Source organism: Typopeltis vanoorti, chromosome 21 (assembly GCF_054136105.1).
Source record: "Typopeltis vanoorti isolate ZY-2024b chromosome 21, IOZ_Tvanoo_1.0, whole genome shotgun sequence".
Lineage (NCBI taxonomy): Eukaryota > Metazoa > Arthropoda > Arachnida > Uropygi > Thelyphonidae > Typopeltis > Typopeltis vanoorti.
The window spans coordinates 79,091,724-79,115,708 of record NC_143569.1 but is presented as its reverse complement, the minus strand read 5'-3'; the positions used below and the strand labels follow the sequence as shown (position 1 = coordinate 79,115,708).

General features: G+C 34.9%; 1 protein-coding gene across 3 annotated transcripts in view; it reads left to right on the top strand.

Annotated features, from left to right (window-relative positions):
* Positions 1–4,002: 4,002 nt before the first annotated feature.
* The window catches only part of LOC150095019 (protein deacetylase HDAC6-like), a 694,680-nt gene continuing 674,697 nt past the window's right edge, over positions 4,003–23,985 (top strand). For all 3 annotated transcript variants that reach the window (XM_090411706.1, XM_090411707.1, XM_090411705.1), the window contains exon 1: positions 4,003–4,140. The gene's annotated coding sequence lies outside the window, so the exon portion shown is untranslated. The remainder of the gene's footprint in view (positions 4,141–23,985) is intronic.

The window sequence follows — 23,985 nt, the reverse complement described above, 5'->3', positions numbered from 1 at the left end:
GCCAGATTCCTTATTTCTTCTACCCTCTCTAAGAAATCCTTACCACTTGTATACTCTACATCCCATCTTTGCTTCTTGAATTTTTAAATCTTACACTCTGCACCACTGAACTGGCAATCCACTCACTTCCCTTTACCACCTCTATAGGTCTTGGTATTTACCAGTATGCAAAACAGCCTGTTGCTGTTAATGCTGAAATTTGTACTGAACATGGAAAGGCACGATGGACTGTTTGAAGAGGAATATCATCTTGCATTCCGTGAAGCCTCTTAAGCTACAGAAGACATAGCTCATACCAATGATGTTTCGCAGAGGTTCTGACTAGTGATGCAACTGTGGACATCTATGTTAAAAGATCCCACAAGAGCAGGAAATACCCCATACCTCCTGCTCCATTGCTATCATCTTCAGAGAGGAGCAGAGCCAGCACAATTCCTTTTTCAAGTATGCCTTACAAAATCTTGGGATCTGCCTCCTTCCCATCATTATAGTCACAGAGTTTTGAAGAATATTATTAGCCTGTCACTCAACAAAGTATCTATTACTTTCCACCTTCGAATAACGAACTCAACCTCCTTCCCAGTTAATTGAGTAGCATCTGTTCAATCCAAGTGGAAAAAGAGAAAGCATCTTTATGCCCAAATGCAGGCCTTATATAAGAAGAACAGAAGTGTTTATGCTAAAACAATACTAGATGGAGAATCTCCTCCTCCTCAAGTGAGATGCATGAGGCTGCTTTAGGAGATGTATTTTCCACTCTGCAACAGTATCTATATGATTTAGGCCTTCCTTCTATTTCAAGGTCCATTCCAGAAGCAGAACTTTTCCACCTGTCTTCTTTTTGATGAAATAAAGCCTTCACTTCCAACTAGTTCATCAGCTGTGAGAACAGATGTGTTTCCTGATGTAGAACTTTGACAGGTAACTCTGAATAATTTGCAAGATTTAACAGATCTATTTCTATTTATGAAATCTCTACCATCATATCTTTGTCAGTTAAGAATAGTGTTCATTCCAAAGAAGGAAGATGCATCTGTATCTTTTGACTACCATCCAATTACAGTTGCTCCCGTTCTCTTACATCTCTTTCATAAGTGCTAACTAAACATTATTATTATTATTATGTGACACCTCCAGGGAGTCCAAAGACTCATCGAGTGTTTGATGTTCCGAAATGTGTTTACTAATGGATCTACCCATCTGTCCATAGTAGGACAATTTATAGGAGTATGGGTCCTCGTACATGCCAGGTAGCATCAGAGGTAAGAGTTTGTCTTTAGGAGAAGGTAACCAATTGTAGATTTGGTTGGTTGGTTTGTAGGTAGCAGCCAATTTATATTTCTTCATAATTTTTGATTTACTTACTTGTTAAAGACTTACTTATTATTAGATTTACTTATTACAAAATCTTATTACTGTGGTTATGTGTGTATGTTTAGTCATGAATGCTCCACAGGTTTCATTATACAACACGGCCTGATCATAATTATGGCAGCAGATGTATTTCTTGTGTTCTTCTAGGCAGATATTGGAGATCTCCCAGCCTCATCATAAGATAATTTTCAAGAACAAGGAACCTTATAAACACTTGGAACGGAGAAGGGAGGTAGTGGATCCTTAGGAGAGTCAATAAGTGCAGGGAGCTTCAAATGAAGTTTGAAAGCAGTACAAAGAATATATTTTTTTTTAGAGTTCGGGCTATTTTTTCTGACCTGCCCTGGATATATGGAATAGTAATAGCATTACTGTAGTATGCTTAAAAGAAAGTGAAGAGAAAGGAAGAAAAACCACTTTGTTAATCTTCTTAGCATTATAACCACTGGCTAGGAAGGTCTGGTGAATAAAGGAGAGTTCAACTGACAGGAAAGCCTAGGCGGAACAGAGGTTGAGGCTCTATTGAGAAGGGTGTGGATAACACCATACTGGTGTGAGATGGAGAAGTGATGATGGGAAAGTTTATGTATTACCTGTGGGGTTGGTTTTCTGTAAACTGAAAAAGAAAGGGAGTCATTAGGAAGATGTGCGATTAGAGTACCTAAAAATAGCAGGCTATTATTATTTTATTTTTTCTATGGTGAACTGGATTCTGGGGTTCTGGAAATTGAGGCAGAGAAGGATTAGAGTGTTAGCTTCAATATACAAGTGGCCTGTATCTAAGCAATGTGATCAAATAGAGAAAACATCAATATATCTTAGCCAAATAGAAAGTTTGAGAATGGCAGTATCAAGGGAAAGTTTTTCAAAATGTTCCATAAAGAAATTGGATGCTCCTGGCTCCCTCTCTTTTAAGTTAGCCAAACAATTAGCTAAATCTTCACCCCACTTAATAGTCATACTTCATCTCATATTAAAAATTCCACTCATCTCAAATCTTTAATTTAAAATTTAGACTTAAATAATAACGATATCATGGGCTGACATCAAGGGTCAGCTGACCCTTGATGTTAGCTCTGTAATTACCGATATTCCCCTTTCTGACACTTTAGCTTTCTGAAAAATGTTTTCCCTCCTGATATAACTGATCTTTTTAATTTTGCCATCCATGCTGGCTATTACTTCTTTTGCATGATACTATATATAAACAGATAGAGTACATCTATGGGCTCTTCCCCTCTAGCCAACTCCTTTATGGAACTTTTTTATTAAGTTTTCTTTCATACACAACAAGGCTACTTGTATATTGAAGCTAACACTTTTCACTACTTGTATAAGGGATATATTTGATTTTTGCATTACTTTAACCTTGGTATCTCTTCTGGGTCTGGTTTCTACTAACGCCACCTCAATAAAGGTCAAAACCAGTCTGGGTAGCTGCCCATTCCATAATGCATAGCATTATACACACCCAAAAGGATGTGTGGTTTGCATTATGGGATACTAAAGGCAATTAATGTGGTCATTAACTTCCATATACAAGTAGCCTCCTCGTGAAGAAACTTCAGCCACAAATTTTGTTTGCCTATGCATGGATAAAGGATTTATAATAAAGGAATATAATTTCTTATCATTTTTAATTTAATTTGCCTATCTTGCCTTACATCATTAATTTCATGGAAGTTTTTTATTAATAATAATATAATAAAAGTGCATACATCCTTTGGCAAGTTTGCATATCTTGTCGAAATCATCATCATCGGTATAGAAGTTTATACCTTTTATCAAAGGTATGCTGTTTTCCCCATTCCATAAAGATTCATGTTCAAATTAAGTATCTCTGTGTGATAATATCCAGATGATCAAAGTTTTCTAATGAAAACTGTATTATGAAGACAAATTGTGGAGAAAGCAATTAGATCATTTGTAAAAGTTTATATTTAGAATCACAAAATTATTTTAAAACTAAATGATGTAGTTTCATATATTATATATACTTCTACAAATACCTTAAAATCAAGTCGCTAAAGAATATGATAAATAAAATTGGTTCATTTTATTAATACTAGTCGTCTTATTTTATTTATTTTTCGTCACGTTAACAAAATCACTGGTTAGGTGTTGGATCGCAATTACCACTTGGTCAGTAGGTATCTAGAAATAGGTTAGGTAACTGGGGTTGAATAATTATGACTAGCCCTAATATCCATGAACTTCAGATTCATGAGCACAGGATGTCACTGTTAGCTTTGTATCCATTGATTTATTCATCGATCTGCGTTTTAGTGGTAGCCTACTTTAAACACTAAACTTGACAAGTAGTCTGGCGATATTTGTATATAATATTCCCAAAATCAAAAAACAATTTTATAGTAAGATTTGGAATGTTTTGACATTCCAAATCTTTGCAACTAATCTGGAATGTTAACAGATTAGTTGCATTTAATTATTTAAGCAGCACAGATTCAAATTATAATTTCAAAAAACTTTTAACAGCTTAGATTCAGCTTTACATTTTTCTCTCTGACATTTTTTTTTTCCCTCGCAAAATTAGCCACGAGAAATTACTATTATTTTAGACAATACCGCTAATGAAACGCAACGCGATAAGCGACCGGCGTTGTGCAACCCAAGGCCAATGTCTAGCCTGCACTGGACGTTTGGTTTACTAGTCTATAAGTGCTACTGCATTCACGTGCAGTGACACCGTTAGCAGCAGTCACTACATACATCTGCTTATCCTTATGATTAAAAACTGACAAGAAGGTAAGTGTCAACGCCTGTTAAGAAAATTAGAATCAAATGGCGTTTTAAAAGAAATGGCATAGGAGATATTGAAATCAGCAATATCCCACTTACCATGTGCAACATAACTCACTTGTAATTATAAAATATTGACAAAAAAAAGAAGAAAAATGTGATAATTATAACAGATTTGTGGAACATTGAAAGAATTTATTTCGGATAATATTGCAATACTTTTTTTTTTCATTATTTCCAAAGATGTATATAAATCGATGTCGAAATTGTTGTTTTAAGATAACTATATACAACGGTTGAAGAGGTTTGTTGACACTTGTGAACATTGTACCGGTTAATTTGATATTAGTTATTTTTCTTTCGCCTTGTCTTTATTGTGTAATTATCACAAGTTATTGACAATAAGTGCACGTTGAAAATACATTTATCTTGCCATTGATATTTTCATAGATCACTTTGTAATAACATTCAGCGGGTTTATTCCTAAGTGAATTAAATACATTTCTCTACCAGAATGTCGTTGATTGTTTCACAGTCAATAAAATTATTGATTGTTTCACAATAAATAAAAGAACGACCCAAAGGAAACATTTCATTAAGAAAAATAACGAATTAAACGCTAGTCAAGAGGAAAAATAAGAAGGGGGGGGGAAATAATATAGAAATTTTATCCAGAACTGTGATTCGCAATAAAATTTCTGTATTGTTGAATCGCTTAGAACGTTTGGTGTTTATTATGGTTAGAATTTCTTTGCTATTTGAAATATGAAAATTCAAGTCTTGTCTTCCTGACTACTCTGCCCTTTCTTTAATTAGACGTGGGGAGGGTTAATAATCACAACATCCCACTATGTAGCAACTCAACCACAAGTCGGATAAGAGGAAGTCTCATATATTCTATTTCATAAGTTGATTGAGTACTTTCATAATATAATACACGACACAAAAACATGTAACAAATTATATATATAAAAGAAATATATTTATCATATGTTTGTATTATCTTTCTGCTTTGAAAATTATTATTGCACCTTCCATGGAGTGACAGACTCATCATGGGAGGTTCATTCAACTGACAGCACATTTATCATACTGAATCTTAAAATCTTTAACACTCCTTGCATTAACAACACATTCTGGTAATGCGTTCCATTCATTGACAATTCTCCATGTAAAAAATCTACTCCTGATACCCCTCTTCACCACATTCTTACATAACTTTCAGGGATGGCATCTGATTTTTCCTCTCTTGCCTTCTACTCATTTTATAATCCCATCTGGATTAATCCAATAAAATCCTCTGACTAACTTAAATGTCTCCATCATATCACCCCTTATCCACCAAACTCTGCAATTCACATTTCTTTAACCTCACTCCATAGCCACTTCCAAAGTCCTGATATTGTCTTAGTCACTCATCTCTGGACCTTCTCCAATGTTTCCACATCACACGGAAAACCAAGTGACCAAATTTCAGCACAGTAGTCCAAGTGTGGTCTGACCAATGTTTTATACAGTGGCACAACCACTTCCTTATCCGTACATGTTGGAGTAATTAATTTTCGTTATTTAAAAAAAAAAAACATGTTGGAGTACTTCTTATCATAGCATCACTACCATGTGCAGTCTTTGCAACACTTGCAATATTCCCTCTAAACTTAGTCTACTGTCAACCATCAGTACCAAATCTCAAATCTCATCCATTTCCTGCAGTACGGCACTGTTAATATAGTACACAGCCTTGTTATTTCTGCATTCCAAAATGCAACACCTTGCACTTATTAATATTAAAACTACAACCCCACTCCTTTGTCCAAGTCAAAAGTCTGTTCAATTCTTTTTGAAGGGAATTAACATCAGCAGTGCTACTTATAATTCTTCCCAACTTTGCATCATCAGCAAACAACTAAAGATCCCCAGTCAGTCCACATGACATGATATATCATTCACGTTCATGTCAGTCCGCATGATATTTCTTTCTTTTTTCTTTCTTTTCAGCCATTTTCTGTCCACTGCTGGATGAAGGCCTCCTCCAGTTCTTTCCACCTTTCTCTGTTCTTGGCAATGGTTGACCAATTTTCTCCAACAAAATTTGATATTTCATCACTTCACCTTCTTTTAGGATGTCCTTAGCCTCGTTTCCCTTCTTTTGGAATCTAGTTCGTTAGTATGGTGGTCCACTGCTCATCTTCTCTTCTGGATAGATGTCCGGCCCATTTCCATTTTAGTTGCTTGTGGTGAAGAATGATGTCAGTGATGCGAGTTTGGCTTCTTATCAAGGTGTTTTTCTTCTTATCTTTTAATGTGATGCTTAGCATCAACCTCTCCATTTTTCTTTGAGTTGTTAATTTATTTGTCAGTGCTTTTGTTAGCGACCAAGTTTCACAACCATATCAGATGACTGGAAGTATTCACTGGTTAAATGTCTTTAACTTTCTTTTAACACTGGTTAAAGGAAATACAAGAGTATATTTCCTTAATGTTCTAGCCATTTTTTTCAGAGGTGCCCTGGATACAGGAATAGTAATTGCATTCAGTACTGTCGACAGGGTGTAGCATAGAGGCAGTCTGCCTCACGGCAGGTCACCTCAGAAAAAATGGTCAGAACATTAAGGAAATGTATTCGTGTGATTTCTGACCTCATGGGCTGTGAGAAATTTGGAATATTCTGCATGAATAAAGGTTTATACACTGAAAATCTAAGTGTATTCAAGATTAGATTCTGTCTGGATTCCCTCATAAATATGTACACTCCATGGGGATAATATGGTCATAATAATAATATTGTCTCCGCAACAAAAACACACCTAAGATATGCAGATGATATCATAATTTTTGCAAACACTCCAGAAGACCTTAATATAATGATAGAAGACCTATGTCATGAAAGCAGAAAAGTCGGTCTAAAAATAAACAGAGAAAAAACTAAAATAATGTTTAATCATTTTGTAACACCAAAAAACATGATAATAGAAAACAATTTCTTGGAAATAGTCTCTTCATATACATACTTAGGTCATCTCATTGATCTAAACTGTGGACTCCAAAAGGAAATAAATAGGAGAGTTCAACTTGCCTGGAGTGCATTCAGAAAATTGAAAAGCATTTTTCAAAACAATGATGTCCCACTATGTTTAAAAAGGAAGATATTTAACCAGTGTATACTTCCAGTCATATCATATGGTTGTGAAACTTGGTCGCTAACAGGAGATTTCTTATATTTTTGTCTTATAATCCATCAGGGGTGATATTTAATTGTTTGTCTCAGGGTGCGATCTAATCTGGCGATCGTCCTGATTGCATTACTATAGTCTGTATTTCGAGAGGGATGTGAGAAGATGGGAAGAACAGCTAAAAGGAGAGGTCTACTTTAAAGAGAAGAGTGCCCATAAGCTTTTATGAACTTCGAATGAATTTCTTTTGGCTTTAAACCTTCTTTTACAAATAATTTTATAACTGCACGATATACTCAATTTTATCCATTTCAAGGGATACAGATAATACTTTTGCTTCAGACAGCTGTATAAAAGAAACTACTCGATAGAATGACTTTCAACTTCACATGGATGCTTATGACAGATGCTTATGAAGTGTTCTCTGTTTGGTCACATGGCTTGGGCCAATGACACACTTTCTTTCTCAATTTGCAGTAAATCTACCCACACATCTAGATACATATATAAACTTTCCCATTATTTCCCTCTGAACAATATAGTGTCAGCCAAATCTCCAACCTCTGTTCTACCTAGGCTTCCCTTACAGTTGCTTTTTTCTCTAGACCTTCCTATCCAATGGGTACAGTGCCAAAAAAAGATCAATAAATTAGCTGTTCCTCCCTACAGTAGACCAGGGCACATCAGAAAAAATAGCCAGAACATTCTTTTTCATCAGCCATTTTCTGTGTGCTTCTAGACATAGTTCTCCCCTAAGGTCTGCCATTCAGTCCTATCTTGAGATTTTCTATGCCACTGAGCAGCAATCTCTTTAATAAGAGGAATGCTAGAATGTTAAAGAAAAGTATCTGCACTGCTTTCAAATCTCATTTGAAGCTGGCTTTCCTTCTCTGTCCTCCTAAGGATCCACTTCGTCCCGTCTCTGTTCCAGGTGTTTATGAGGCTCCTTGTTCTTGCAACTTTTTATATTATGGTCAGATTGGGAGATCTGCCTTTGTGAATACATGTGACACCACAACTAATGGGCAGTCAGGTCTAGCTGACCATGCCTTGGATAACCTTTCAAAGAATCAGATAGGGAAAAACTATTATGTTTCATCACAGCAAATACAAACTTGAAATATTTTCTTAAAATCAGTAACACATTAAAAAAATAATAGAAATAACCTAATCTAAATAAAAATAAATGATTGCATTATAAACTTCTCAGGAGTTGGGAAACTTTAATTCTTAGGCTTCCTGCCTAGCAGCTAAGACTAGACAACAGCACCCACAGAGGATGATCCTTATATGACTTTAGGCTTAAAATAGTCTAATTTCTTCCACTAATTGTAGTGCGTGTTTTTGTGTGATTACAATTTTAATATTGTATTCCTAAAGATGTCTCTGTGACAGAGTTGAAATATCACAATGATTAAACCTGTTGTTTAATTATTTCTCTGTGCTGTATTTATTTCATTAAATTTAGTTATGAGTATAAACTAGCACCGAAGCCTTACTACCTGTTTACTATGTGTTTAATGGGAGTCGATTTAATCAGATGCACCTACCCAAAGACCACATAGAGTAGGTGAGAAATCAGCGATGTGGTTATCAAAAGATGTGAAGTATGTAGCCACCCTCAACATAAGATCACTATACCAGCCTGGAAAATTGCAATTAGTCCAGGAAAATTTAAAAAGACTGAAATGGAATATTTTAGGTTTATCAGAGACACATTGGTGTGGAGATGAATTCATGGATTTACCAGAAGGAAGACTATACTTCTCAGTAAGAAAAGATAATATACACAGAGAAGGAGTTGCATTATTAATTGAGAAAAAAACTTATACACTCAGTAATTGAAATAAAACCAATGTCTCCCAGAATAATCACAGCCAAATTTCAAGCAAAAGAAAGAGGTCAAATAATCCAAATATATGACACCAGACAGTAACCACCTAGAGGAAGAAATAGAAAATTTCTATGAAGAACTACAACATGAAATAGATAGATTAAAAAACAGAGAACTCATGATAGTGATGGGAGATTTTAATGCTAAAATAGGACAGTTTGTAGTAGACAAAAAAGATGTAATGGGACATTTTGGATACGGAGAGCTTAACAACAGAGGAGAACAATTAATACATTTCTGTAAAGCAAATGACCTAATGATTGCAAACACATTGTTTTATCAATGTCCTAATAATAAATATACATGGACATCCCCAGATGGTAATATAAAGATCCTGCATAGATTATATCATCATAAACAAACAATGGAAAAGATCAGTAAATAATGTTTGAACATTAAGACGTTTTGATTTTGACACTGACCATGAAATATTAACTGCCAAAGTGAAAATAAAATTTAACAGAAAAAATAATATCAGTAAAGAAGAAAGATTCAATCTATCAAAACTAAAAGACAGTTCAATCATAAGTCAATTTTTAGAACAGATGTGCCTGAGATTAAAACCCTCCATTTCTCAGAACAGTGGAAAATACTGGAAAGAAGGAAAAGAAACAGTGTTATCAATTGCAAAAGATATTCTAGGTAACAAACCCAAAATAAACAATCAGTGGATAATCCATGAAATTCTAACCACAATAGAAGAAAAAAGAGAGGCCAAGATACTTGTAAAGCAACAAAACAACGAAGAGAATAGAGAAAAATACAGAGGCATTAAAAAATAAAGTTGATATCCTGTGCAAAAAAACCAAAGAAAATGGCTAGAAGAAAAAGCTAAAAAATGCCAAGAAGCATACCAACAAAACAGCCTAAAAGTTTTCCACGACACTAAATTATAAAGAAATCCTCAGCAAAAGCAGTAACAATGATAAACAACAAGATGACTGAAACCGGAGATATTGAAGAGATAAGGAAAATCTGGTCGAACAATTTTAAGCACATCAATAGAATATTTAACAATCCTCTTCAACAAAATACTAGAAACAGGAGAGATACCAAATGACTGGAAAGATCATCCCAATATACAAGAAAGGAGACAAAAGAGATTGCAGAAACTACAGACCAATCAATTTACTCTCCCACATCTATAAAATATTCTTAAGAATTATACAAAATAGATTAAAAAGCACCTATGAAGAACTGATAGGCACTAAACAAGCTGGATTTTCGAGGAAATTATTCAACAATAGACCAGGTTTTCACATTGCACCAACTAGCAGAACTCAGCTGGGAAGACCATAAAGACCTAAATTGTTGTTTGTGGACTTGAAACAAGCTTTTGATAGCATCAATAGAAAAATTCTTCTTAAAGTTCTACTAGAAAAATCAAAAACTTTATCAGAAACTGTATTATAGATAAATATATAATAGTTTCTGATAAAATATTACTCTAAGACAAATGCAGTAATTAAAAAGGACACACTCACAACAGAATCCATAAAGATCCAAAAAGGAGTAATGTAAGGATGTCCACTATCTCCATGCCTCTTCAACATATATGTAGAAGTTGTAAAGAATGCAATAGATAATGAGCCTGAAATCAATATCAAAGGTTTAAATATAAATAATATCAAATATGCAGATGATCTTGTTCTTATTGCAAGCATCCCAAATGAACTACAAAGATTGAAAAACAAACTAAATGAAACCTGTAAAATATATGGCATAGTAATAAATATACAAATGACAAAAGTGATGAAAATAGAGAGGAACAAAACTGACATCTCAGCCACCCTAAATGGAGAACAAATAGAAAAAGTAGATAACTTCATATATCTTAGATCAAAACTAACAGAAACAATAGATGCACTCGAAACAATCAGACACAGAATAGCGATAGGATGGACCACCATGGGAAAATTACAGAAAATCTGGAAAACAAATAAGATATCTAAACAAGCCAAAATCAAAGTATATGAATCAATAATTATACTAACAGCTATCTATGGAGCAGAAGTATGGACAATTAAGAAAAGCGAGGAGAAAAAACTGTTGGCATTTATTATTATTATTATTACTACCCAAGACCTCACGGAGTCAAAGACTCATCTAGGAGATCCTTTTAATCCACTGCACTTTAAATACACTCAAATTATCTGCAGACACCACACTCTCAGGCAAGGCATTCAATCATTCACAGCTCTGCATGCAAAAAAACCTGCTTCTCACACCCTCTTTATACAGTGTCCAGGGATGACCTCTGGTTCTCCCCTGATCTCCTACTATTTTCTGTAGAAACTCTCCAATATTGATCCTATAACAGCCTTGTAGGTCTCTGTCATATCTCCCCCTCTTCCTCCCATCCACCAGACTCTGTAAATTGCATCTTCTCAATCTTTCCTCATATTCAACATTCCACAGGTCAGAAACTACTTTAGTCAGTTGCCTCTGGACCCTTTCCAACATCTCTGTTCTTTTGAAGACCATTTGAAATGAAATGCTTAAGAAAAATAAATAAAACAAGTTGGATAGAAAAGAAAACAAATAGCACAGTTAGACAAGACTTCTTATCTTATCATATAAGAAGACAATATTAGAAAAAATTAGAAAACAATAACTGAGATGGTTCAGCCACTCTGGATGCATTGACACAGACAGACTACCTAATATCCTAATAAATACTTTTACAACTGAAAAAAGAAGACCCGGGAGACCAAGAATCACCTGGCTGAAATCAATAAAGAACATTTCAGGATGTAGAACTTATAATGAACTTTTTCGAAAAGCAAGGAATAGAGAGGACTGGAAGATCCTGCTCAATGGAAGACTCAACCTGTCTTAGACAGAAGAGAAGAAGAAGACTAGCTTATGTGTGTCAATCATCTCCTCCCACCATCTTCCTATTCACTTTGCAATTTACATTTTCCCAATCTGTCTTTATACTCCACATTCCAAAGACTACTAATCACCTTTGAGAATCTTCTCTGAACTCATTCTAACATATCCTCGTCACCTTGAAATATCGGTGACTAAATCTGTGCACAATAATCCATGAGGTCTGTTTAAGGCCTTATACAATGGCATCATAACTTCTTTATTTCTTTCCTTTAGTGTTACACGGTGATCAGCATTCATTTCAGTCAAATTATGGAGACTACAACCTTGTTAGAAATAATTACTTTAATTTCCCAATGTTTTGACCTTCATATTAAGGTCATCATGTGGAGTATACACATATATGTACAGAAACAAGCTTATTACATTTCAAACAGTATGTCAAAGAGACAATGATTTGATCAACTGTTATTCTATTGGCCTGACCTCTACAAAAAAAAAAAAAAAAAAAACCTACATCAAAGCTGCATTCTATTTATAGCATCATTAGAGAACAAATTCATATAGATTGTTTTATTACAGATTAGGGTGTACTAATTTAACGTGAGAGTTGTTATATTAGAGATCCTATGGATTACTTACAGTCCTATTTATTATTATTATTATTACGGGTATCTCCATGGAGTCAGTAGACTCATCGCGGGAGACCCAATCTATCATATCTCTTCTTGAATTCATTCACAGACGAAGAACTCACAACTGAGACAGGAAATGCACTCCATTCATTCACCACCCTCCAGGTGAAAAACCCTTGTTCTCACACCCCTTGTTAACCACACTTTTCCTTAATTTCCAGGGATGACCTCTTGTTCTTCCATCACTATCACACAGCTGAAACATTTCCCCTGCATCAATCTTATAAAAACCTTCTAGTAATTTAAACGTTTCTATCATATCATCTCTTCTCTGTCTATCAACCAACCTCTGCAATCCACAAGCTCTCAATCTATCAATGTAGGGAGCATCTGCTCTGAACCCTTTCCACAACCTCCTCATCTCCAAAGAATCCAGGTGACCAGACCTGAGCACAGTAATCCAAATGTGGAAGTATCAACGCTTTATAAAGGGGAATAATAACCTCTTTATCTCTGGATGTTAGTGTGTTTCTCAATAACCAAGTAATCCTATGTGCAATCTTGGACACCTTAGTAATGTGTCCCCTGAACTTCATCTCCCTATCTACCAACACCCTTAAGTCCCTAGCCTCATCAATTTCTTGGGGTACCGTCACATCAATGTAGTACACTGCTGATAATCTTTTAATTCCAAAATGCATAACTTTACACTTTTCCACATTGAACTGACATCCCTTTCCTTTTGCCCATTTTACCAGCTTATTTAAATCATCCTGCAAACTCTCAACACAGCTTGATTTTTTATTGCGCTATCCAACTTTGCATTATCAGCAAACAACTGAATATCTCCCTTTAAGCCATTTCCTATATCATTTATGTACAAATTAAACAACAGTGGCCGAAGCACAGAGCCCTGAGTCATATCACTGGTCACCTGCCTCATCCTGGACTCGGCTCCTCCATACACCACCTTCTGGTATCTCTCCCTGAGCCATTCTCCTATCCATATCACCAGTTTAGAATCCGTTCCCATCTGCTCCAATTTGCACAACAGTATTCCATTGGGTATCCTGTCAAAAGCCTTAGCAAAATCCAGCGGTACCACTGTTTAGCCATTTCCTTTGTCCAACTCAGATGTCATTCTATTATAAAAAGTTAATGAATTGCTAAGGCAATTTATTAACTTTAATTTATAATTTATAATTAACTCTTAGACTAAAAGCTTATGTGGGTACAATATGTTCCATCTATGTTCTTGGAATTTTTAGGCCATCATTATTGTTGAGATTAGGGTAGTTGATAAGAATTTCACAGGCCTCCTTAAATTTACGTTCATTTAATAACTATAAATCTGGCCTTTCCGATCATGCCCTGAAGACTCTACATAGAATTGATTGGAAAGGCACCTGTTGTTTACATCACATCAATCCGAACATGGTATGAATGTAAATTTAAGGAGGCCTGTGAAATTCTTCTGCATCAGTCATTCTACTACTATTTTCATCTCACAGTTTCATCATTCTTTTACAATCATTTCTCATCCTGGCCACATAATGAAAGAATTCTTTTAGATTTTCCTTTGGATCTCAGGATTAATATCTTCTCATATTCAGGTTTTGCTTTTCTTACCATGCTAGTCACTTTTCTTGCTCGAGTCTTCTATTTGTTGTGTAACTTCTCTCCAAAAATTCTTTTTCATCTGCAGTTTTGTTTGATATCATTAGTATCTCGTTTTACACCAAATCGTGTTCTGTTGAGGTATACAACTTTCCATTGCTGCTAATATGGTGATATCTTGCCCTTCTAATTCTTCCATCCATGGAACTGCCCTTGTCTGATCTCTAAGATTATTATAATCACTAGCCTTAGAATTCCACATAAATTCCTTTCTCCTTGATACTTCTTTCTGTCTATTCATTCCCCAAGTCATGGTCACTTTCTTCATCTAGGGACAGGAATGACCCCAGCTGCATTCAGATCTCCTGATGCTATGACTAATATTCCCTCTAATTTTGCTGGCCCATGTGCACATTAAAAACAATTTGTGCACTAATTTCCAATATCAGACTCAATATGTGCAATAGTCTGTGCTCACAGTAGCAAAAGTCACAATCCACAGTCTCTTAATTAGATGGCAATATTCATGTAGTTTCAACACATTTGTCCAGCTTTGCGGTACTTTTCTGTTTTAACTTAGACAGTGACATTTTGAGGGTTGCTTTAACACACTAAAACCACTAATGTAATATTTCTCATATTAATAATACTTTTTTTTCATCTGACTGTGCTTGTAAAATTGCAAGCACTAAATTTATTTACTTAAATCAGCACAGCCACAAAAATGACACTAGCTGCTTTTGTGCTACTTGTATATGGCAATAAGATGTCTGCATTACTTCCACCTTGTATATTCTGGGTCTGGCTCCCACTGTTGAGACCCTAATAACACTGTCATTTTTTTGATTTTTCTACGGCTTTGACAACTGATTTTTAAATTGCATCACATGGATTTGGATATTGAGTTAGTGGATTGGATTGGCGATTGGTCAAAACCAGTCTGGGTAATGACCCTTCCCATAATACATAGCATTATACATGTCCGTAAGAATATGTACTTTGCATTATGGGATACTAAGGCAAGTAATGTGAAGTCATTAGCCTCTATATACGAGTTGCCCAGTCGTGAAGTTATTTCATGTGCAAACTCTGTTTGCTTACTGGATAAAAGATTAAACCAAGAATATAATTTCTTGGCATCTTTAATTTATAATCCATCACCATTTCCATAAAATCAAGTGGGACTGTACTGTCTAGACAGTAGACACACTAAATAATATGCCTTTTCAACTTGCTAACATCGGCATCAGTTTGCCTATACAGGCTAAGAGTAGCTAACTAGTTTATTAAGTTGAAATGGATTTAAGGAATATGAAATGGATTAATATAATACTGGAGTAGAGACATTTGAGAAATTACTAAATATAATAAGTGACAAGTAGAATTTCTCATATAATTAGTTTTTATAGGGTTTTATAGTTTTTCAGGGGTCTGTTTTAGGGCCATTAGTGTTTAACTTGTATATTAATGAATATTAATGAATTGGTGAAGATTTGGATGGAGATATTCAGTTGTTTGCAGATGATGCAAAATTGGCTACTCTTAGCCTATACAGGCTAAGAGTAGCTAACTAGTTTATTAAGTTGAAATGGATTTAAGGAATATGAAATGGATTAATATAATACTGGAGTAGAGACATTTGAGAAATTACTAAATATAATAAGTGACAAGTAGAATTTCTCATATAATTAGTTTTTATAGGGTTTTATAGTTTTTCAGGGGTCTGTTTTAGGGCCATTAGTGTTTAACTTGTATATTAATGAATTGGTGAAGATTTGGATGGAGATATTCAGTTGTTTGCAGATGATGCAAAATTGGGATGAACCATGAAGAGTAGAGAAGAAGTTGTGGCCTTACAAGAAGACTTGAATAAATTGAGTGATTGGGTATGGGGATGTAAGTTCAATGTTGCAAAATGTTAGGTTTTAAAATTTGGGAAACAAAGATGGGATGCAGAATTTATGCTTGGTTGTTGGATCCTACTTCTTGTCAATCTATACTTTGGATCTGATATTTAATTATTACGATGTTCTTAACTAGTTGACAGGTTGCAAGTTGATTTCTAATTCAAATATAGAGAAAATTTATATTTATAGACTGCGCCACTCTATATCTGAATTAGTTCAAGAACTGAAGAAAAACCAACTCACAACTATCTCTTCTTTTAGATGTTAATATTATATATAATGGCCGAGTATATTTAACTTACTTAATTTGCCTGCCTTGGTTCGAATATTTTATGAATGGTGCAGTAAAAGAGATTCGGGCAAAATACAGCTTTTGATTAACAAAAACAAACATTTAATTTTAGAATCACAAATTTTACACTTAACTTCAAATCACTAATTAAGTTATTAGAAGCACTTCAGCCTTCCTGATAATAAAGTCATGCAAACTCAGACAATGGTAATTCTGTTATCTGTAATACAGTCTTCTCACAGTTCCTTTTAGCTATTTAATAAAGTTCCTTAATGATCATTCACATCAATATCTCATAGTTCTTTAAGTTTTAAATACAATAAAAATTGCAGTAATACCTCTTCACAAGCAAACACTTATAAATTTACACTTTAGCTAATTTCCGCAATAGTTACTGTTAGTATAAGGAAATTCTAGGATGAAACTCTCACACTTCTCTGTATAGGAATATTAACGGTTGGAATAATCTTACCGATAATCTTTTTTCTTTACCTACTTATACGTAAACACTTTTTATAACTGTAAACGCTTAAACAGTATACGGCACTCATTAAAAAAATTCTCCTAAACAATAACTGAATTAATCATCAGTCACAATACACATAAACAAACGTTGTTGCATAAAGTACTACTGATCACTCATGAAATAAGGCAACACACAATAATTCTTAACTTGAGGTTTTATATGCACAGTTGTTCATTCCTCCTGCATTCAAATAATTCTTTAGGCACTATAATTCTAAACACAGCTAACGGTAAACTTCAACTTTACAGCCTCTACTACTCTAGTAACTCCATGCTTTATTTCAAGATTCTGTGTGTCCTTGACAGGTCGGTCCTGAAATTAAATCTCAAGTATTGCTAGTCTATTTAGTAGTCACTCAGCTGTCTTCCGTAGCTATAATTGTTATTCTACAACTTATTAGCTAACCGCCTCTCGACTAGCAGACTTTATTTAGCTGCTTGAGTGACTTGCCGACTCGTTATTATCGCACTGGGATTCCCGAATGACGAATGCTCCGATTCCAACCTAATGCCAATCCTCTCCTTTCTCTCTCTCCTAGTCTATCTAATCTCCTTAATTAATTCATAATTTCAGTGTTCATCGCTTATATATCTGTTCTTCCCGCCTAAATTATTCTCATGATTTCTTTCTAAAACTCTTTTCAATAAACCTCCTCACGTGGTGTTCCAAAACGTGCTCACTCACTTACATACATCTCCATGACAACCAAACAAAATATAATAAAATTGAGGTATTGCATAATGCTAAACTTCTACAAATAGGAATAAATAAAGAATATTTACATTTCAATTAATGCACAGTTAAATTATCAAATACAAGTTCTTATAATATTAACATAATAATAATTAAAATTGCTTAATAATATTTAATACAGTCTTTTCATTATTAATACATATATCTTTGATTAAATAATTAAATATTAGACAAAATTAAGATAGTTATATGAATATTAAATTGTAAAATAAGTTGTTTACATTAAATAATATTTACAAGTCTAGCCTTTGTGATGGAAGATCATGTTGGATTCTGAACCAAATAATAATTACTCTAATCTCTACATAATCAGAATCCAACAAAGGCTTACTCTTCCTTTGAAATATTTTTCTTTAAAGAAAAATTTTTCACACTAGACTCACAAGTGGAGAAAACTGACTTCTTATCTCCCTTCCAAGATCTTAAATAACGCTTAGTTTGAATATAATTTGACTTCTTATCACAGTTTACAGTTCTATTTCTCTCTGCATCTCCTTTTGGGTTCTGTCTAATTTTAGTACAAGGAAAGACTTGTTTCCTATTCCTATAGTGAGATAGCGTTCTTTCAGAGCAGAAATCATGTTCTCTATCACTAGAATTGAGTCTTAGTTGTCTCACAACTTGGTGATTTATTCCATGATGTAGTTTGATTACTTTGGCAAAATTAACTTCAACTGTTAATTTATTTTTAGTGGCAACTTCTGATTTAGGTTTGGGTACTACTTGTTGTGATGGTTCATCAGTGATAAGTTGTGTTTCAGGCTGATTGTGCACATCAGAATTAGTATCACTATGCTTCACAGTTGGTTCAGTCATAGACAGCTCTACCTTATCTGGAGCAATTTTTTTATTAGGTATACAAAACCTTTCCCTTTGTGTCCGTGTTCTATCATACATATAATTGCCAGCTCTTCTGATACTTCTTTTTCTGTTCATTAGGGATATTTCTTTTCTAAAAAAATCACAGGAGAACTGATACTTTTCCAAGAAATTTGTCCCTAGTATAATGTGGGAGCTTGTGTTAGAGGTTGAGGGTATAACAAGCAAATCTTGCCAGACACTTAGTTTAAATTCGGGTAGGTAGATTCTAGCACGAATCCTTTCATATGCTATGAAGATTTTGTCTGAAAGAGTAGTAATTCTTACAGGTTCTCTTTGTTTGACAATGCTATTTCATAATTTGTGTTTTATACTTTGGAGATAGTCCTTTCTAATAGTTGAAGCATTACATCCTGTATGTAATAAAATATTACACTTAGAACCTAGGATTTCTCCTCTAATTCTCATTAATTGTTCATTAGATCCTTGGTGTTTCTGCATTCTATTATATCCTCTGTGGGGTATGTGTCCGTACTTTGAATCCCAGCTTTTATTAGAGTAATTTCTTTTGTTAAGAAAACAATTTCTAGCAAGGTGTCCAACTTTATTGCAACTATAGCATTTGGGAGGATCTCTATGTTTTCTCTCCATCTGAGGTTGAGATACAAATGATATCTGTTGTTTAATATTTTGTAGTCCTAGTAACAACTCACTTATATTTGCCAAAATAGGTTGATTTTGCCTTTCTACTTCCAATTTAATTCTTTCATCAACCTTATCTGTTGTGGGGTTTTGGTTTTCTTTAGACTGTAGAGTGAATGATGCCAATTGCCTCATCACTTTATTAAGACTATCCATAATAGGTTGATTCAATTTCTCAACTTCCTGGTGAATTAAGCTCTGTACATCTGCCATCAACTTCTTGTTGGTTTGATCTTCATTCACAGTCATGTGACTAACACTAATAGGACTTGCTCCAGTATCTTTTCTTTTCTCCTCTTCCTTATTATTCTTCCCTCCAACTTTAGGCTGGCCTAAGGGATAATTAATTTTATCCACAACATTGACAAAAATTGCATTGGATGAGGGACAAATGTCACCAATCATCTGCTCTTTTTCTTTGACAGCTTTCAGGCATTCTTCTAGTGGTGATCATCTTTTTATAAGCTGTTTCTCTCAGTTCTGGCCTAACACCTTGACGAAATTGCTGATAAACTGCCCAATCAAAATGTGGTTTATCTGAATTGGATACATTCAGACTGTTAGAAAGAGTTATCAGGCGTTTGTAGAAATCAGTAACACTCTCTTTATCTTTCTGTGTGATCCTTTGTAACTTCCATAGATTAGGTCCTACACTTCGCAGTTTACAGAATTGAGATAATAAAGTTTCCTTAAATTTTGAATATTGAAATGTTTCTCTAAGTATTGGAGATGAATATAAGAATGTCTTTGCTTTACCTATTAGTTTATTTCTGAGTAATATTAATAATTGAAAGTCAGTCCAATTTGCTTTTTCTCTGAGCTTCTCAGTATAGGTAAAATATTACAATATATCATCTGATTTCTCTCTTGAAAATTGAGGAAATAGCTGTTGGGGGTTCACCATTCTGAAGAATTCATGATCTTCCATTTTTGAGCTAGATGCAACAGCCATACTAATCTATTAACAACAACAACTCTAAAAAAAAATCAGGATTCTAAAATAATTTCTATGTTTGCCTGATTCTAATTTACAACCAATTCACTTAATTTATCTTTAAATTCTCTTTACTATTACAAATTTTGATACTTAATATTACAATCTTTTTTAGTGAATTCAAATCCTGTCGACTGCGCCATTTTGTTGGATCCTACTTCTTGGGAAACAAAGATGGGATGCAGAATTTATGCTTGGTGAGGATATACTGTTGGAGGTGGAAGAAATAAGAGATCTTGGGGTGATAGTGGATAAGGATCTGAAATTTAGGAGACACATTGCCAAAATTGTGAAGACAACACAAAGATTTCTGGAAATGATGCAGAGACACTGACTTGTAGAAGTAGGGAGATTCTTGTTCCATTGTATAAGGTTTTGATTAGGCCACACATGGACTACTGTATCTAAATTTGATCACCTGGTTTTCAGAAGGACGAAGAGATGTTGGAAAGGGTCCAGAGGCGACTAACTAAGGTAGTTTCTGACCTCTGGAATATCGAATATGAGGAAAGATTGAGAAGATGCAATTTACAAAGTCTGGTGGATAGGAGGAAGAGGGCAGATATGATAGAGATCTTTAAGTTAGTAAGGGGTTGTTATAGGATCAATTGGAGAGGTTCTACAGAAAACAGTGGGAGATCAGAAGAGAATCCAAGGTCATCCCTGGAAACTGTATAAAGAGGGTGTGAGCAGGGGAGTGAGAAGCAGGTTTTTTGCATGGAGAGTTGTGAATTATTGGAATGCCTTGCCTGAGAGTGTGGTGTCTGCAGAGAATTTGAGTGTGTTTAAAGCACGGTATGATGAGCTGTGTGTATGATAATAGGACCTCCTAGATGAGTCTTTGACTCCATGGGGTCTTGGGTGATAATAATAATAATATAGTACATTCACAAATTATTGACTGTAAATGGGGAATTTTGGCAGAATAGGGAAGGTAAACGTGGTGGTGGAGTGCTACTCATGATAAGAGATGAATTGTGTGCTCTCAGGGTAGGAGAATCTCAGTAGAAATAACACTGATTACTTTAAGAGTAAATGGTGTGAAATGGATGTTTATATGGTTTTTGTTACAGACCAGGGAATATGACAGAACATCACAGACCAGATGGTGATGAGCAGGAAATGTTTAGGCAAATTTGTTTGGCAAGTGCAAAGCAGGCTATCATTATGGGGGACTTCAACTATAGTGATATAAACTGGGCAGGGGAGACAGCATGCAGTAATAAGGGAACAGATTTTTTTTATTTCTTGAGGAATAACTGTCTTAGCAGCATCTAGTAGAAGGAACCTAAGAATTGAGTCTTCTGGATTTGGTCATATCATCATAGGATCTGATTATGACTGAGATAGCATACTAGCATCCCATTGGTGAGAGAGACTTTGTAGTCCTAATTTGGAGAATGAATAGGCATGGGGAGGTATCAAAACAGAAGGAACTTATGTGGAATTACAAGGTATGTGACTATCATAGACTTAGAAACCAGCTTGCAGCAGTGCAATGGATGAAAGAATTTAAAACAAGAGGGATCCGTTAGTGCATAGGAAATACTTAAAAAACCTCGGGCAAAGAAGATAAAGCAATTTGTGGTCAAATAGATGACAAAAGGAATAAAAGGGGAATTGTAGAAGAAAAAGCGACTATTGAAGGCACATTAAAGAAAGTTGGAGAGCAGTTGCATGAGGAATATAAGGCTCAGGCTAAGAAAATGATTAGTATTGTAAGGAGAGAAAAATTAGAATATGAGAGGAGACCTGCACTGCAATACTAGGTGAGTCCCAAGGAGGTTTTCTCACTATGTGGCGAGCAGGTGGAAAAATGATAGTAGACAGATTATCTTGCAGGATGAAAATGGGAATCAGGTGACCAAAGCAGATGACATAGTTAAGCCATTTAATGATCACTTTACTAGTGTTCCTTCTTTATTCCTAGAAGGATAATGAGCAGTAAACTGAAAGAAGAGGACATATTCTGAATATACTGAGTACACTAAATGTCAATAATGCAGGGCGGGGGACTAGATGGAATTTCACCACCTGTTTAAAGGGAATGTGCTATGGAACTGACTGTACCGTTAACTTCACTGTTTAAATTAAAGTCTTGCAATGGGGAAGGCTCCTGGAGAGTGGAAGAAGAGTAAGATAGCACCATTACATAAGAGTGGTAGTAGAATGGAGGTATCAAACTATAGGCCTGATATTTTCTATTTCTTCTGTAGTTTTTGTTAATATTTTGGAGAAATTGGCAAGAACTGATATACAGAATTGGGCAGATGAGGATATATTATTTATGCAGGCCAGCATGGATTTGTTAAAGGGCACTCTTGTTTTGTAATTTGGTAACCTTTTACAATAGAGTAATAACAAGAGCAGTGGATGAGGGTAAGGCATATATTGTCATTTTTTTTGGTTTTTCTAAGGCTTTTGACAACTGATTTTTAAATTGCATCACATGGGTTTGGATATCAAGTTATTGGATTGGTGATTGGCTCTCTGATAGATAGATATCAGAGAATTGTATATGAGGGCACAGTATCAGGGTGTAAGAAGGTTACAAGTGGAGTTCCACAAGGTTCTTTTCTGGAACCATTGCTGTTCAATCTTTATGTCAATGATATTGTCACAGGACTATGGAGAGATGTGCAGATGATGTAAAGCTTGGGAGGGTTATTAGTAATTGTGCTGATGTTTTTGATCTTCAAGAGGATTTGAATAAGCTGGAAGGGAAAATGCATAGGGATGTCAGTTTAATGCAACTAAATGTAAGGTTTTAAATTTGGGATCCACAGAAAGGATGCTTCATATCTTATAGTGGAAGAAGTGGAGAAACAAGATATCTTGGTGTGATTGTGGGGAGAAATTTAAAGTTCTGGACATAATGCCAAGGTTGTGAAGACATCTCAGAGAATCCACAGCAATGTTGAGGAGAACATTGACCATGAGAGATAAAAATGTGCTGGTCCCATTGTATAAAGCTTTGATCAGACCATATATGGAATTCTGTGCTCAGATATCGTCAGGATTTGAAGGAGATGAAGTAACCTTGGAGAGGGTGCAGAGACAGATAACAAAAATGATGTCAGGACTGTACAACATTGATTATGAGGATAGACTGAGGACATGCAGGCTACAGAGTTTGATGAATAGAAGGCAAAGGATGGAAATGATCAAGACATTTAGACTGTTGAAGGGTTATTATTGTATTAACACTGAGAAGATTTTTCATATGGTAGAATGAGGGAAAGGAACAAGGACAAGAGGCCATCCCTGGAAATTGCAAAGGAGGTGGTGAGTAAAAGGGGAAGAAATAAGTTTTTTGCATGGAGTGTAATAGCATGGAATGCATTATCTGAGAGAGTGGTGAATGTGAAGACTGTGGATGATTTTAAGGAGTAGTATCTTAGACTTTTGTGTTTACTAGTGTTGACCTCTTGAAATGAATCTTGTGACTTCATGGGGGTCATGAAAATAATAATAACGGATTAGAAATGCTAAAAGCAAAAATTTTGTGAACACAGTTACTAGGTATGTGCACTCCTTTCCTTTCCTGAATGCAGTGGGTGATGAGCAGATGTTTATGTAGTTGACATTGGCAAGTGCAAAAGAAGTGACTATTACAGGAGATTTTAACTACATTAATATGTGTGATTGTGTAAAAAGCAAATAAGATTGGCTAATACCAAATCCAAAACTCTTATGAGGGAGAGGGG